Genomic DNA, 14,348 nt, shown 5'->3' on the forward strand with positions numbered 1-14,348 from the left:
GGTGCCCTTGACAGAGACATTCATACTTTTCCTGCTTGCCTGCTCCAAAACGGAATGACCTGTGTCAGATATCAATCTCAAAGGCTTTTGCAAGAGATGGACAGCAGGCACACTTGGCATCAGAATGGGTATGGGGGGGGGTGAACATATGCCAACAGCACTGCAGTGCCACGTCGGCTTAGCGCGGTATGCCAGTGTGCCATACTGACAGGTCCTAGGGGGCATAAACAAATGCTGATAGATCCTGATTGTCCGCTGATTGGCCTTTAATGGCTGGTGATATTTACAGTGTGCTTATGAGTAAACAAATTCTGCCAAGCAAACATAAACCGCTTTGCCTTTGTCACGGCACGCAAGAGGAGAGGAGAGGATGTGTTTGGTGCGAGCAATTTGAGAGAGAAGTGTATAGTACTCGTTTCCATGAGGAGCATTCGCTCCTCGCTTCGACTCACAGCGTCTGGGAGAGTTTGACTAATGAAGCTTTTCGCTTTCAACTCAGGGATAGAAATTTCTCTCTCTCTCTCTCTCTCTCTCTCTCTCTCTTTCTCTCCCTCTCTCTCTCTCATTCTCGTTGTGTTTGTGCAAACGCTCCCCTGACTGTGCCAGATCCAGGCCCCTTCCACCTCCTCTGCTCTGCGCGGCCCTATTAGGATCCGTACTCCTTTCCCCTGCACTACCAGTTGCTTCTCTTGGCAGCTTGCCTACGCGCTGCAACCCATGCTTTTTCCAGTGTCAGGCAATGCTCTCGTGTGAAGGAGTTGTGCACGGTGTTTGCAACCACACAACCCAATAGACGCCAACACGTTCCTATTCAAGTGTGTAGACAAGCATAACTCAAGTGGCCTGTGGGGGGGGGGGGGGGGGGGGGGGGGAGTGGTGCTCAATATCTACTGTTGTTTATGTTACAGAGTCTGAGCAGAGGGAGGTTAACCAATCACTATGAGGAGTCCGTGGAAATACACCAATCAAGTGCGCCGAGGGGGACCGGCTGTAAATGAATAATGTATTCAATTCCCGATGAATACTTTGAAAATAAAATCTGGCTTGTGAAAGAGAGTGAGAGAGTGGGAGGGGGGTGAGGTGTGTGTGTGTGGGGGGGGGTGGATGCTCTCCAAACCCAACTGTTAATAATTTAGCGGCGGGAAATGAGCTGTTAGTCGGCCTAATCCCTCAAGAGCCTCATATTTATCCATCACTCAGGTTAAAACATCAAATCAGTCGCCCAGGGGGGGAAGGGAGTTGCAATCACAGGAGCGTCCCAGCACTCTCTAGGGTCTGTGGACGTGTGTGTGTGTGTGTGTTTGTGTTACCAAACAGCAAGCGAAGTGATGTGAGTTAGTGTGTACATCTAGCTGTGTGTGCGAGTGTGTGTGTGTCTGTGTCTGTGTGTGCATGTTAGTGTGTGTGTGTGTGCGTACACTCTCTCATGCCAGCTACAGCCGTAATAGATTCCTGGGTGGGGGGGGGGGGGGGGGTGACGCATTCATCTTTCTCCAACCCACTCTTCTCTCTCTATGTCTCTCTTACTCTCTCTCTCTTACTCTCTCTCTCTCTCTCTTTCTCTCTCTCGTTTGTCATGCCGATGAGATGGCTGCAATGATTACCAAGTACAATGACTGGGGAGAGTCGCCCCCTTTCAACAGGATATTAAAAAGGGCCCAGACACCCTGGGGGGAGGGTTAGGTACGGACTGGGGGTACCTATTCACTCTTAGCACACACGGAGCATAAATCTCTCCGAGCCCTATGTGGTTACATTATCGTCATATCTTTTGGCTAAGGGGGCTCCCTAGAATACACAAGATGGATCCGTTCGCCGTGGCGTGTGGAAAACCCTGGGACTGGCTAACAGTTCAATGCAGTGATGTGGTTAAAGTAATTGCGGTAGCCTCCATTGCTCAGACTTGACTTAATTGTCAGGAGTTCGGCGGTAATGAAGAGCATTAAATATTAATGGCGGTCTTGGGGGACTGGAGAGAGGGTGGTTGCAAATTAGCATGCCGATTATTACATTTTTATTTGCCGCCTGCTTTGGTGGTTAATTTGGGTACTTCCTTGTTTTTTTGTGGGCCGATGAGGGAGCACGCGTTACCGCTCTCTAAAGGTTGTTTTGAAGACTACTGTGCTGTGCCCACTGAGAGTATCACCTCGAGAGACTCTTATTTTGGCATTATTTTACAACAACAAAAGCACATCTGTTTGTGCGCTTCAAAGTAGAGAGAGGGACCAGAGACAAACCAATAAACAACAAGTAAGGATCAGGGAACGAGTGAATTAAAAAAAAGACATGGGATGGGAAAAAAAGAGACTTTTTTTGGCCAGAGATTTCAACGTTGTTTGTGAAGGCGGTCACTGTGTGGTCACTGCTTATTGGTCAGCCGGTGTTTGTTCTGCTCGGTGACTCCCTCTTCCCAAATGTTTGTTCAGTTGTGAAATGCTGACTCAAGCTTCAAATGATGTTATGTTGGAGCCAGTAGATGTAAGGGCACCAGTTTCATTTGTGAATCCAGCATAACTGGTCTGTCATAATAACGTGTTGACACGCATTGAGGTACTTTAATGCCAGTAAAAACTCATCACATCTCTTCCCATGCATATAGCATTAGGCTATATTATGTGTGTCTGCATTACATTACAAATCCAGTTAACATACTGTAAGGTCTTCATGGGAATGCCAACATTTCTCGATCTATAGTATACTATTGGTTACACTTTACTTGACAGTATCGACATAAGAGTGACATCACACTGTCATCAATGTGTCATAAACAAGTCATAAACGTTTATGACATAACGCTCATGTTCGGTTTTTGTCATATCAAGTTAGGGTTAGGATTAGGGTTAGGGTTAGAGTTAAGGTTAGGGTTAGGGTTAGGATTGGGATTAGGATTAGGATTAGGATTAGGATTAGGGTTAGGGTTAGGGTTCATGTGTTATGACAGTGTCATATGTTCATGACAGTGTCATGTTACTCTTATGTCGATACTGTCAAGTAAAGTGTTACCGAACTATTTCACTGATACTTTAATTAAAAGTAGCTTATAGTTCAAATAAGATTTATTTTTGACTAGGTAGGTTGTGTTGTTTAGCACTGGATGGTGCTGTTAGCATCTTACTGTGCAGGAACTGCCAAAATATTGTTTATCTATCAGTAGTGTTTGTGTTCTCCTACAAAAACTAAATGTATGATCCTAAAACAGAAATGTGTGCTATATACACACTACAGGTACATTACTGTGTATAGCTACAACAGTTACACAAAAGATAGTGTGGTGGTCAGGGATGGGTTTCGGCTTTCTGTAGCACTAAGGAACGACTAAAAAAGGAAATAGAAAAAAAAAACTGTGGACTTGCTTGGCTGGAAGCAATGATATCTTATATTCCCCAAAGGAACATAAAGCCTGGCAGGTTTCATTAAAAAATGTAAAAACGCTTGAAAAGCTTGGAGCACCTCAATAAACACAAACAATATCACCAAACACCCCCTACATATTTAACGGCTCATTTCTCACTTTTGTGATTTCATGACCTCCCCCCTTAATCTTCAGTCAGAATATGTGATCCAATCAAGGCATTTTTGCTCTTTAAGATGCACCAGTATGGCACAGAACAGCGTCCCTGACAGTTCTTGCACCTCCATGAGAAAATCTGTGTTATTTTATTTATTTTCTTTTTTTGGAGGGAGGGGGGCGCCAGCGGTACTTATGTGCAAGGTTGGCTTGCCATTCCACTAAATCGATTTCAAAAAGTGTTTGGGATGGCAGTGGGTGGCACGAAAGAAGCTGAAAAAAAATATGTGCACGTTGCTACAGAACATCAAATGGATAAAAAAAAGGGGCAAAAATGAGAACAAAACAAAACATCACAATACACACACAAACAAACAAACACACACACACACACACACACACACACACATGCACGCAGTGGCAAGGAATCACATTAGGGAGTGTTATGAGGCTATGCCAGATGGCCACCAGTAAAGCATAACATCGTACAACTGTGTTCAGTGGGCTTTGACAAACACACACACACACACACACACACACACACACACACACACACACACACAAACACACAAATTCTACAAACAAACACACACACACACACACACACACAGAACATCAAATGAATAAAAAAGTGGGCAAAAAGAGAACAAAACAAAAAAAACACACACACACACACTAGGGCTGGTGGTAAACGATTATTTATTAAACGATTAATCGGGCGATTATTTTATCGATTAGTCGACTAATCTAACGACTAACTGGACGATTAATCTAACAATTATTTTTTTCTGTAGCTCGATTAATAAAAAACATAATGTATCTCAAATAGGGCTGAATGATTTATTGCATTTGCGATAATATCGCGATATGATGAAACACGATTTTCAAACCTCAAAGGCTGCGATTTGAATGTGACGTCACCAAAACGCATTTATACTTGCGCTTGCGACGCGCCACCGACTCTTCTCACCGACCACTAAAGAAGCAAAAAACGTAAACAAGACGACCAGCTAACAGTGTCAAGAAAGGTCTGATCAGTAGAGCTACTTTGGTTAAAAATAAACCTCTTCATTACCTTTTGCTCGAACCTGCCATGTCCCTGGTTCTAGTTCATAATTCCCCTGTGCTGTTACTCTGGCTGGTAACTTCGTTCACTTGTCCAGCTGACGATTAAAACTCCATGACTGTTTAGGCTGCACAGCAGCCATTCACCTGTGCACTGGGGACTTTGTTTACTGGAGTACAGTGCCATTGGGGGCATTTGCGATATCCAAGGGGGTTGGCGGCACAAACATTTCATCTCACAGATTGATGCATAATGTTATCCGCAAGTAGTTGACACCGCTAACCACCAAAAACCCAGCTGTTCTAACATTAGCTTATCAGCTAAGGCTCTAGGCTACATACATGCTGCTAACTGCTGCTAACTTTGCCTGTGTAAAGAGTTTTGTCTCCGCGATTGGCTTTGTTGTGATATGAACAAACTAGTTAATTTGCATGCATGCGTATTGCGCTGCGGTGTTGATGATGCTAACCTTTAGTTAACACCGAGCCGAACGGTCTTTCGGCCGCATTTATTTGCGTTACAACAATCTACAGTAGTTTGTTCCGATTCACGTGCAAGTAGCCTACAGAGGAGAGGAGCGGGTCTGTGTGTGTGTGTGTGTGTGTGTGTGCGTGTGCGCGCGCGTGTATGGAGAGCACAGGACAAGAAGAAGCCGTGTCAGTGCCACTACATGTAGACCTATTTGTTAACTAACGAAAGAAGGTCATATCTACATGAAATAGAAACAAAATAGAAACGAATCAGAATCATTAAATGTTTACAAGGCTGGAAGTTCAACAAATATAGGTCTACTAATGTGATTAAAACAGTTTAAAAAAATATTTCATTCATCAATCTTATTCAATGACCTTGATGCCATCATAACATAGGCCTGGGCTCCAGGAAAGAACAGTTTATGTTTAACTTATCTAATTTTGTGTTGGTTATACTATAGAATGATATATTGCTCGTCTTTGTAGAATAAGACAGAAGATAAAGAGCTTAAAAATAATCGCATATCGCATCGCAATCGCAATATTGGTGAGAAAAATCGCAATTAGATTTTTTTCCAAAATTGTTCACCCCTAATCTCAAATAAATACCAACAAATTCCTAATAATATACTTTATTAAACAACAGTAAAAAATCTTCTGCTTTACACAAAATAAAATAAATCAAATTATTTTACTGTTATACAAAATGAAAGGCCAGCCTGTTTACTCTTTTACAGTACCAATATAACTCTCTTGTTCAAAAAATCAAAAAAATCAGTGGTGGATACAGAAGTTGGAGCCAAAGCTGGCGCTACTTAGAAGTCTGCCCCTGCATTGTTCCCATGGCTCCCAAGCGCCAAGCTGCTGAGCTGTCCATTTCTACACACAGACTTACACACACCCCGAGGTCTGTGTGTGTGTGTGTGTGTGTGTGTGTGTGTGTGTGTGTGTGTGTGTGTGTGTGTGTGTGTGTGTGTGGAGCTGACCAGAAGCTGGCTTCTGACCAACAGATCTGACAGTGTGTGTTTGCACAGATAAAAACGCCACCCAAAAGACGAGATGAGAGATCGGAGCACAGAGACAGAGGGAGAGGAGAGGAGTGTGTGAACAGAGAGAGCGACTGAAAGAGTAGAAACACAATGACCAAATGACAGATGAGAGAGAGAGAGAGTAAAAGGAGGAAAGAAACCAGACCCAAGAACATTCACTGACACTCTCTCCTGATATTTTGCCATCATCTATTTTCTGGGATTATTTGCAACGACTCAAGAACAACTGGCACCTTAACTCCTATTAAAGAGGGACAACAAACAGAACCACTTTAACTAGATATTCACCACACACAGAGAAACAGGGTAGAACGAGAGAAGAAGGGACAGACAGAGGTAGAGAGAGAGAGAAAGAAAGAAAGAACGAAAGAAAGAAAGAGAGAGAGATAAAGATAGAAATAGATATATAGAGAGAGGTAGAAAGATATAGAGAGAAAGAGAGAGATAGAGAGAGGTAGAGATAGACAAGCAACCAACAACATACACATCCATTACAAAAGGCCTGAGGCCAGCAGTGGCTCTAGCATGCTCTGCGGGTGGGGGGAACGCTCAGGCGTGGGTAGTGTGAGCGGAGGCAGTCCAGAGCTCAGGCAAAGGGGCTCGCTGGACACGGCTAATGGCGGCGTCCCCCGCGGTGTGATGTATACACGCCACGGCCTCCTCTCTGATTGATTGGGGCCAGAGGGAGAAGGAGTTTGGCATAGACGGCAGGATAGCAGGGGGGAGAAAGGGGGGGGGGGGGGTTTGAGCCCTCGCATGCATGTACCATCAACTGAAGACTGTGAATGGGAAACATTTTTTTTTTTTTTTTTTTTTAAACATTCCACTATGAGAGTTAGAAACCATTATACTGTAACTGTAAGATGTGTGGCCAAAATCAGTAAAAGCACAAAAGGGCCTGCATATGCTCAAAAATGTCACAGATAACTATGAGCCACAACCATAACCATTACTGCGACAGTCATAGATAATTGAAAACCAGTGCTGGACTATAGATGCATGGGCCAGTAACTACATCTACGCTTGGTGCAAAGACACATCTTAGTCATTTGTTTTTACTTTTCAGGTAATAATGTACAATGTGAGGTGGAGCAAATAAGAGCCCGGGAATGTTCCTAGATGAAGAAGAACAGACACTTATTAGAATGCCTCATTAACTGAAGCCAAATACTTTAGTACAGTAATCACTAAGACTTGTTAACATAAGCCTGAATGTCAACCCATCTTGCTCTTTAATAGCGCAACTAAAAGCAGTTTTCATCTAAATGCATTTTTGATGTGGTTAGTGTGCTCATGTATCAGAGAATATTTCACATAATTGGGCCAATGAAGTAGAACATCTTTGGAAAGCACCAATAAAGCCCTTTAAGTGACTTTGATCGCTTAATTCTTGGACAGAATCTTCCCCTTGGCTGCAGCTTAGAATGTATGCAATTTAGCTACCAGGTTTCCATGGTTACCATACCAAGTTTTTCAATTGTAATGGCTTTCAAGTTTTTTAACCTTAAAGGTGCTATTTGTAGGATTGTTACCGAACGTTCTGTAGGCCAAAATCAAAACACTGGTGAACGTTCTCAAGACTACCAGAGGCGAGCCTCTTCTGGGTTGCCAGATGTAGCCTAATGAAGACTTAGCTAACGTTAGTTGACCTGCAGCTGCTTTAACGTTTCTCCAACCATGACCCAGCTACACATTACGGAAACAGTGAAAACAAAACATACCTCTCTAACCAACGTAACATATTTAGCTGAAGTTAGCGATGCTGATGAAGTTTAGCCTAGACTACCTGTTGTGGAGAACAGTGTTGGGCAAGTTACTTCAAAATCGTAATGTACTATGCATTACTTATTACTGTCATTTCAAAGTAATTTGTTACATTATAATATTACTGTCTCTGAATTGTAAGGCATTACACTGCATTACTTTTAAGTTACTTTCACCAAAATATCTAGAAATATGGATTTGCCATTCTAAATGCAGTTTATTACGCTCAATGCAGCTTGCTCTTCCAATGGAGGGAGATGTGTATAGCATAATGACTGAGCTAGGCTTAAGGCAACAGTAGAATGCAATAGGCACAGTGCTCAAAATGCAATACAAGGAACAATCATAGTCAGAATTTTGTTAAAAACCGACAAAAGGTCAAAGTCTGGTAAATTGTGATAGAAATACTGTAACTTTAAGACCTAGGCCTACTCATTAAAATCAATAGAGAGCCTACTATATTGTAAATCAAAGCTTAAAGGAACCATATGTAAGATTGTGGCCAAAACGGGTACTACAATCACTTTCAAATTACTGTAGAGCGGTGTATCCCCTTCCCCTCCCCTCCCCTCTGACTGGCAGAGTTGGCAACCGGATGACGAAACACTACTGACTTTGTGATTAGTAGATAGGTGGAGGGTGGCGCATTAGGCCAAAACACAACATGACAACATCAACATCAGTTGAGGGCTGCAACTTCACTTTTTAAATGACAATATCCTGGCCAGACTACTGTTGTCAGTGATATAAGTATTTGAAATGAACATGATTTCTTAATGTCTAGTGACATATCAGGGCAATTTTATGATTAATTGAAATACAATTTTTACATACGGTTCCTTTAATAAAGACATGTCAAGATGGTGGCCTGCTGGCCATTTCGGTGCCCTAAGTGAGTGGCTTTGAGTGAGTGACATTTAAATGATAACTCAAACACCTAAAGTAAAATAAAAGGCCTATTATTTACAGACCATTAATGTGTATTTTTAAACATTAATTTCTGAAGAAATGCTGTTTTACTTATAAATGGTGCACTGTCACTTTAAGAGCATTGAGCTTTACGTTGTCATAATGCCCTTTTGCCAGCTCTTGTTTACAAGCCATATTTGTTTGAGTTACATTGATAGCACAATATTAACAATAATATGCACAATGTTAAGTTGTTTTAAAGCAAACTTCATTGCTTTGGAAATGGAAGTATGCAATGACATGTTGCTTCACATTTAGTTTTGCGAATACAAGTGAATTATGAGCCTGGTATCCACCTAGCTATCTGAATGGAATGCGTTTCAGTCGACTCAGCATAGCATGTGCTTCGTGTAGCCTAAATGCTTGGAAAACGAATGATTGAAGACCCACCAATTCTAGTACTACGTGGTGATTGAGAGAACCCAAAAGGTATTAAACTTGCATGTAACATCGTGTTAGTGCATTTTGACATTGTAAACGTTATTGATGAAGAGTGAAACGCAGTTTGCAGTAAAGCTACTATTCATTGGTTACATTTGGGTGCCCCCTCTGTCCTTTGGTGCCCAACGCAAAGTGCGTGATGCGCGTGGTGGGAGCGGTGGCACTGCCAGGCTACACAATCTTTTTCTGCATTTCTATCCCTTTATTCTCTTCAATTTAAGTTCACAGCACAAAGCTGACATGCACAACAGCATAGTTTGTGTTTTATCAAGAATCAAAAAGATTAGCGTGGCACTACTTTAGATGTTTCATTAATTTACTTGTGCTATTTCGCGAGCTGAGAGATCTTTCGGTTTCGCACACAAAGTGCACTAACTATTATGTTCTTCATAGCCTTGTCTCTGACAAGCTGAAAATAATGAGCGTAGGCTTATGTCCATCCCGCAAATAGAGTCCGCCTGCGAGTCTGCTGCAGCCACAGTCATATTCAACCAGTATCAGGAGATAACGTTCTACTATTTTGCGCGGATTTTTTCTCCTCTGTTGTTCTCGCGTGGTGTTTGCGAATATGTATCAAAACAAAACAAGCGCTTAATTTTGGGTTAAACTGCATTGTAACGCGCGTTACTGAAGTTTGTACCGAGTAAATATTACCCTTTTTTTTTTTTGTAATGCCTTACATTACCGCGTTACCGCAAACAGCAATATATTACAGTAATTACATTACTTTTGTAACGCATTACTCCCAACACTGGTGGAGAAATATGGCCAGCTCTGCGTCAGACTTGATATTCTTCATTTGACGAAGACGTCACCATCTCAGGAAGCTCCTCCGATGTCCACTTAATTTGTTTCTTGTTTAAATTTTGGAAATTTGCCTGCCTCTCGTAGGCGTTCATGACTACAACTGACAGCTGTTGACAGTTGGCCTTTGCTAATTTGGCAACCCAAATAGGAGGACGCGCTAGCCCATTATTAATACGCTATTCTAGAATTAATCGTTCAAAACATAAACGAAAATTCCAAGAGATTCCGCCCCGTAACTCATTTTTTTTCATGGGTTTTACGGGTTAGAGTGATGTTGTCAAATAAGCCATTAGTTCAATTTATCGTGTTTCCTTACTTTCTGACATCATATGGTGATCATTTTTGGAATGGTTACAGTTTATTTTCCATTATTTCCTACATACTGGACCTTTAATATAGACCCTTTCAACAATAAAAACAAAAACAATGCTTGAACGTTCTATTTGGGCCCCAATCTACTTCCTCTGCATTAAGATAACATATGGAATGTTAAAAAGGAAGTCTTGTTGGGCCAACTATGATGCTGATAATGGAACTCTCTTGAAAGGGTCCACAACATCACCAAAGTCATTTTGTATGGTAAACTAATGTGTAGAAGGGAGACTGGCACATCTTCCGTAATTATAAACTACTTGTCTATGGAGAACCAGTCTTACAACTTTGCTCTTCCCCAATCCCAGAAAAACACAAATTGCTTCATGGTGATTGCAATTGCCTACTATTTGTATACAGCTGTGCAATATTATCTTGTCAGTCGACATGGCTTTACAGAGATTATCTTTGCTGGTTCCTTTGTAAACAAATAGATAGATAGATAGATAGATAGATAGATAGATAGATAGATAGATAGATAAAAAAACAGTAAGCCAGTGGACAGTCAGTACACAAACATGGAAAAAGTTGGAGAGGCAGACAGACTATGCAGAGAAGTCTATCTCTCCTCTTCCCTTTAGTGAAGCAGTTCAACAGTTCAATGGCCCTTGGGACAAATTACTTCCTCAGTCTGTCAGTTGTGCATGACAGTGAGCAAAGTCTCCAGCTGATCAAGCTCTTCTGCTTTGTAATAGTGCTGTGGAGTGGATTATAGTCATTGTCCAAGATGTTGATCAGTTTGTTCAGGGTCCTTTTATCTGATATTGAAGTGATGCACTCCAGTTCAGCTCCCACGACAGATCCAGCTTTCCTTACCAGCCTGTCTAGTCCAGCATTCTTCTTCTTTGTGCTTCCTCCCCAGCATACCACAGCATTGAAGAGGACGCTGGCAACAACAGACTGGTAAAACATCCTGAGGAGCTTGCTGCAGACATTGATGGACCGCAGCCTCCTCAGGAGGTACAGCCTGCTCTGCCCTTTCTTGTAGAGCCTCCTCTTGCTCGTCCCTGATACACCCCACAATTGCAGTATCTTCCGAAAACTTCTGCAAGTGGCATGACTCAGTGTTGTAGCAGAAGTCAGATGTGTACAGGGTGAACAGGACTGGAGAGAGCACAGTTCCCTGTGGAGCTCCGGTGCTGCTGATCACAGTGTCAGATAGACAGTTCTTCAGCCTGACAAACTGTGGCCGCTCGGTCAGGTAATCTGTAATCCAGGACACCAGGTGAGCGTCCACACCCATCTGCAAGAGCTTGTCTCCCGGCCTGAGGGGTTGGGTGGTGTTAAAAGCACTTGAGAAATCAAAGAACATGATTCTCAGATGTAATGTTGGAAGGACACAACACACAAATATTACAGATACAAGTTGACAACCTTAACAGGCTTTAGTGAGGCCCTCCCGACACATCTAGTCGTCTAGCCGACACATCTGCTAGTCCTATTCACTCCGGGATTGTAAATGCATATTTGCACTGAGTAAACAGGTTTGAACAGTCATGCACTACAACCAGATGTCTGTAGCCTCAGCTGAGAGAATCCATGAACTGTTTTGAGATATATTGCCAGAGTCAGGGGAGTCTAGCAGTCCCTTCCAAACAATTAACACCCCCCCCCCCCCCCCACACACACACACACACACTGACTGATGGCCTTTATGAGCCACTAAAAAAAAGGTGACCTCTTAAACTAATGAGCATCTGTGAGTCAGTGAACTGTGGTGGGGAGAGACGCAGAGCTCTGATAGCGCATTGTCCTCTTCTAATACAGCTTCTTAATGTGGGTTGTTAACTGCCACATCTCCCCGATAAATCAGCCTAGCACTTTCTCTCTCTCGCTCTCTCTCTCTCTCTCGCGCTCTCTCTCTCTCTCTCTCTCTCTCTCTCTCTCTCTCTCTCTCTCTCTTGCTCGCTCTCTCTTTCTCTCTCTTTCTCTCTCGCTCTCTCTCTCTCTCTCTCTCTCTCTCTCTCTCTCTCATACTCCCACAGACAGGGGGCTTTTCGGCGCATGGGAGCGAGTGAAAGTTTTATGATGACGACGGAAATCCATTCTGCAGGAGCTGCACTGCAAATGACAAGAGGAGAGGAGGGAGAAAATAGAAAATGAGAGAGAGAAAGAGAGACAGAGAGAGAGAGAGAGAGAGAGAGAGAGAAAGGGTAGAAAGAGAGAGAGAAAGATGGGAGAGAAACAGGAGGGGTGTTCTGCCACATTGGAGCCTGAAGCATAGGCAGCAGACATATAAGTTTTAATAATCTCCCTTGCCATCAAGCATAGCTTATCTTACCCAGCAAGAAGGCTCCATACAAGCAATACCAGCTCTGCACAAGCTGTCATCTAGGCTTATCGTGAGGAAATACACCTACAAACATGGTCTAGTGTCTGCATACAAACCTAAACATATTTACACACACAGACCCAATCACCCTCTCTCTCTCACACACACACACACACACATGCACACGCACATGTACGCACACATGCACACACACACACACACACACACACACACACACACACACACACAAAAATTGACATAAGATTATTTCTTTATATGTGTTAGATATGCAGAAGTGTGCATGCTTGTGCACTCACATACACAGACACACACTTACACCCACCCACACACACACACACACACACACACACACACACACACACAAATCACAGGCTATTAATACTACCACTACTACTATTCACACCATGCATTCTGTGCAGACCCCTGCAGGCAGGGCTGTACGTTAACTTTTTTTGCAAGTAGCACTGGTGCTACAGAGGTTAAAAGTTTTGTAGCACCAGCCACAAATTCTGTAGCATCGATATAAAACCTCTAAAATCTCTAAAAACAATCAGTTCATCACAGTTCATCAATTGTGGTTGGGATCTAGGCCTACTGCAACTGGATTGATAAAAGACCATGTACTTGTAAACATCTCACCTGGCTACATTGTGTTTGAGATGAACAAAAGCTATCAGCATGATATGTTATTTAGTTGTTGTGTTTTTGTAAAAACAAAAAAACAATACCTGACAGTTCCATGCAGTTAGACGTTTCAATGGGTATCAGCAAGACAGGTCATGCCATTGATTTTTTGTTAATTTTTCTTATTCATGGAAGTCCGTTAATTTATTTTTGAATAAGTAAAAGATATGCTGAAGATTTTATTCCACTAAGATTTAATTCACGTTTAGTTCATATTTCTAAGTTTTTAGATTAGTGTAACCCTACATTCAACCTTATTGTCATTGCACGAGTGAAATACCGTAATTACAGTGGTGCAAATGAGTAGGCTAACTGACATGTCAAATGCATCCCTAGACTGTTCCATACACATAAACTACAGTAGGTAGCCTAGATAGCTGAAGGTCTGTGGCTAACGCAGTCGTAATTAAAGTGTCGTGAAGGTTTTTTCGGAACCGATCTTGTATAGGTTATTAAGCACTACTAAGCGAGACTGTTGCGCATGAAGTGGGCTCATATTTGACAGATAGAAGCGAACGTCCCGGTGGACTTTTTTCTTCTAAGTTTTAGATCTGAATGGTGTTGTTTGGATAAGTTGTTCGTTTTAAACTGAACTAAAAATGCAAAGCTACAAGGCGATTGCCACAAACTTCTACCTCTGCTTGCCTAATCTAATCACCTCAGCCCGGCCCGGTCGGAAGATACTTTCGCTTTAGGCTAAACATATCTATCACTTGTTTGATTCGCGAGGATAATTTGCAAGGTGTTGTTTGTTTTGGAGTTGGATTGTTTGGATACTAGGCCTACAAACAAGTAGACATAGTTTTTAATCGTGTAGACTGCAACTAAGTTGAAATCAAAGTAGCCTACATCGATTCCCCTCTCACAGAAGTAGTCTATACATACGCACTTCAAACAAACAAACGTTTCACCGGGAGCCTAC

At 42.3% G+C, this 14,348-nt stretch overlaps 1 protein-coding gene across 1 annotated transcript in view; it reads right to left on the reverse strand.

Annotated features, from left to right (window-relative positions):
• The window catches only part of sorcs3a (sortilin related VPS10 domain containing receptor 3a), a 221,268-nt gene that overhangs the window by 110,464 nt on the left and 96,456 nt on the right, over positions 1–14,348 (reverse strand). The gene's annotated exons all lie outside the window — the stretch shown is intronic.

This window comes from Alosa pseudoharengus, unplaced genomic scaffold (assembly GCF_046254945.1).
Source record: "Alosa pseudoharengus isolate Yale_2024_CS ecotype anadromous, Long Island Sound unplaced genomic scaffold, YU_APseudo_1.1 YU_APseudo_1.1_scf_1, whole genome shotgun sequence".
In the NCBI taxonomy this organism is placed as follows: domain Eukaryota; kingdom Metazoa; phylum Chordata; class Actinopteri; order Clupeiformes; family Clupeidae; genus Alosa; species Alosa pseudoharengus.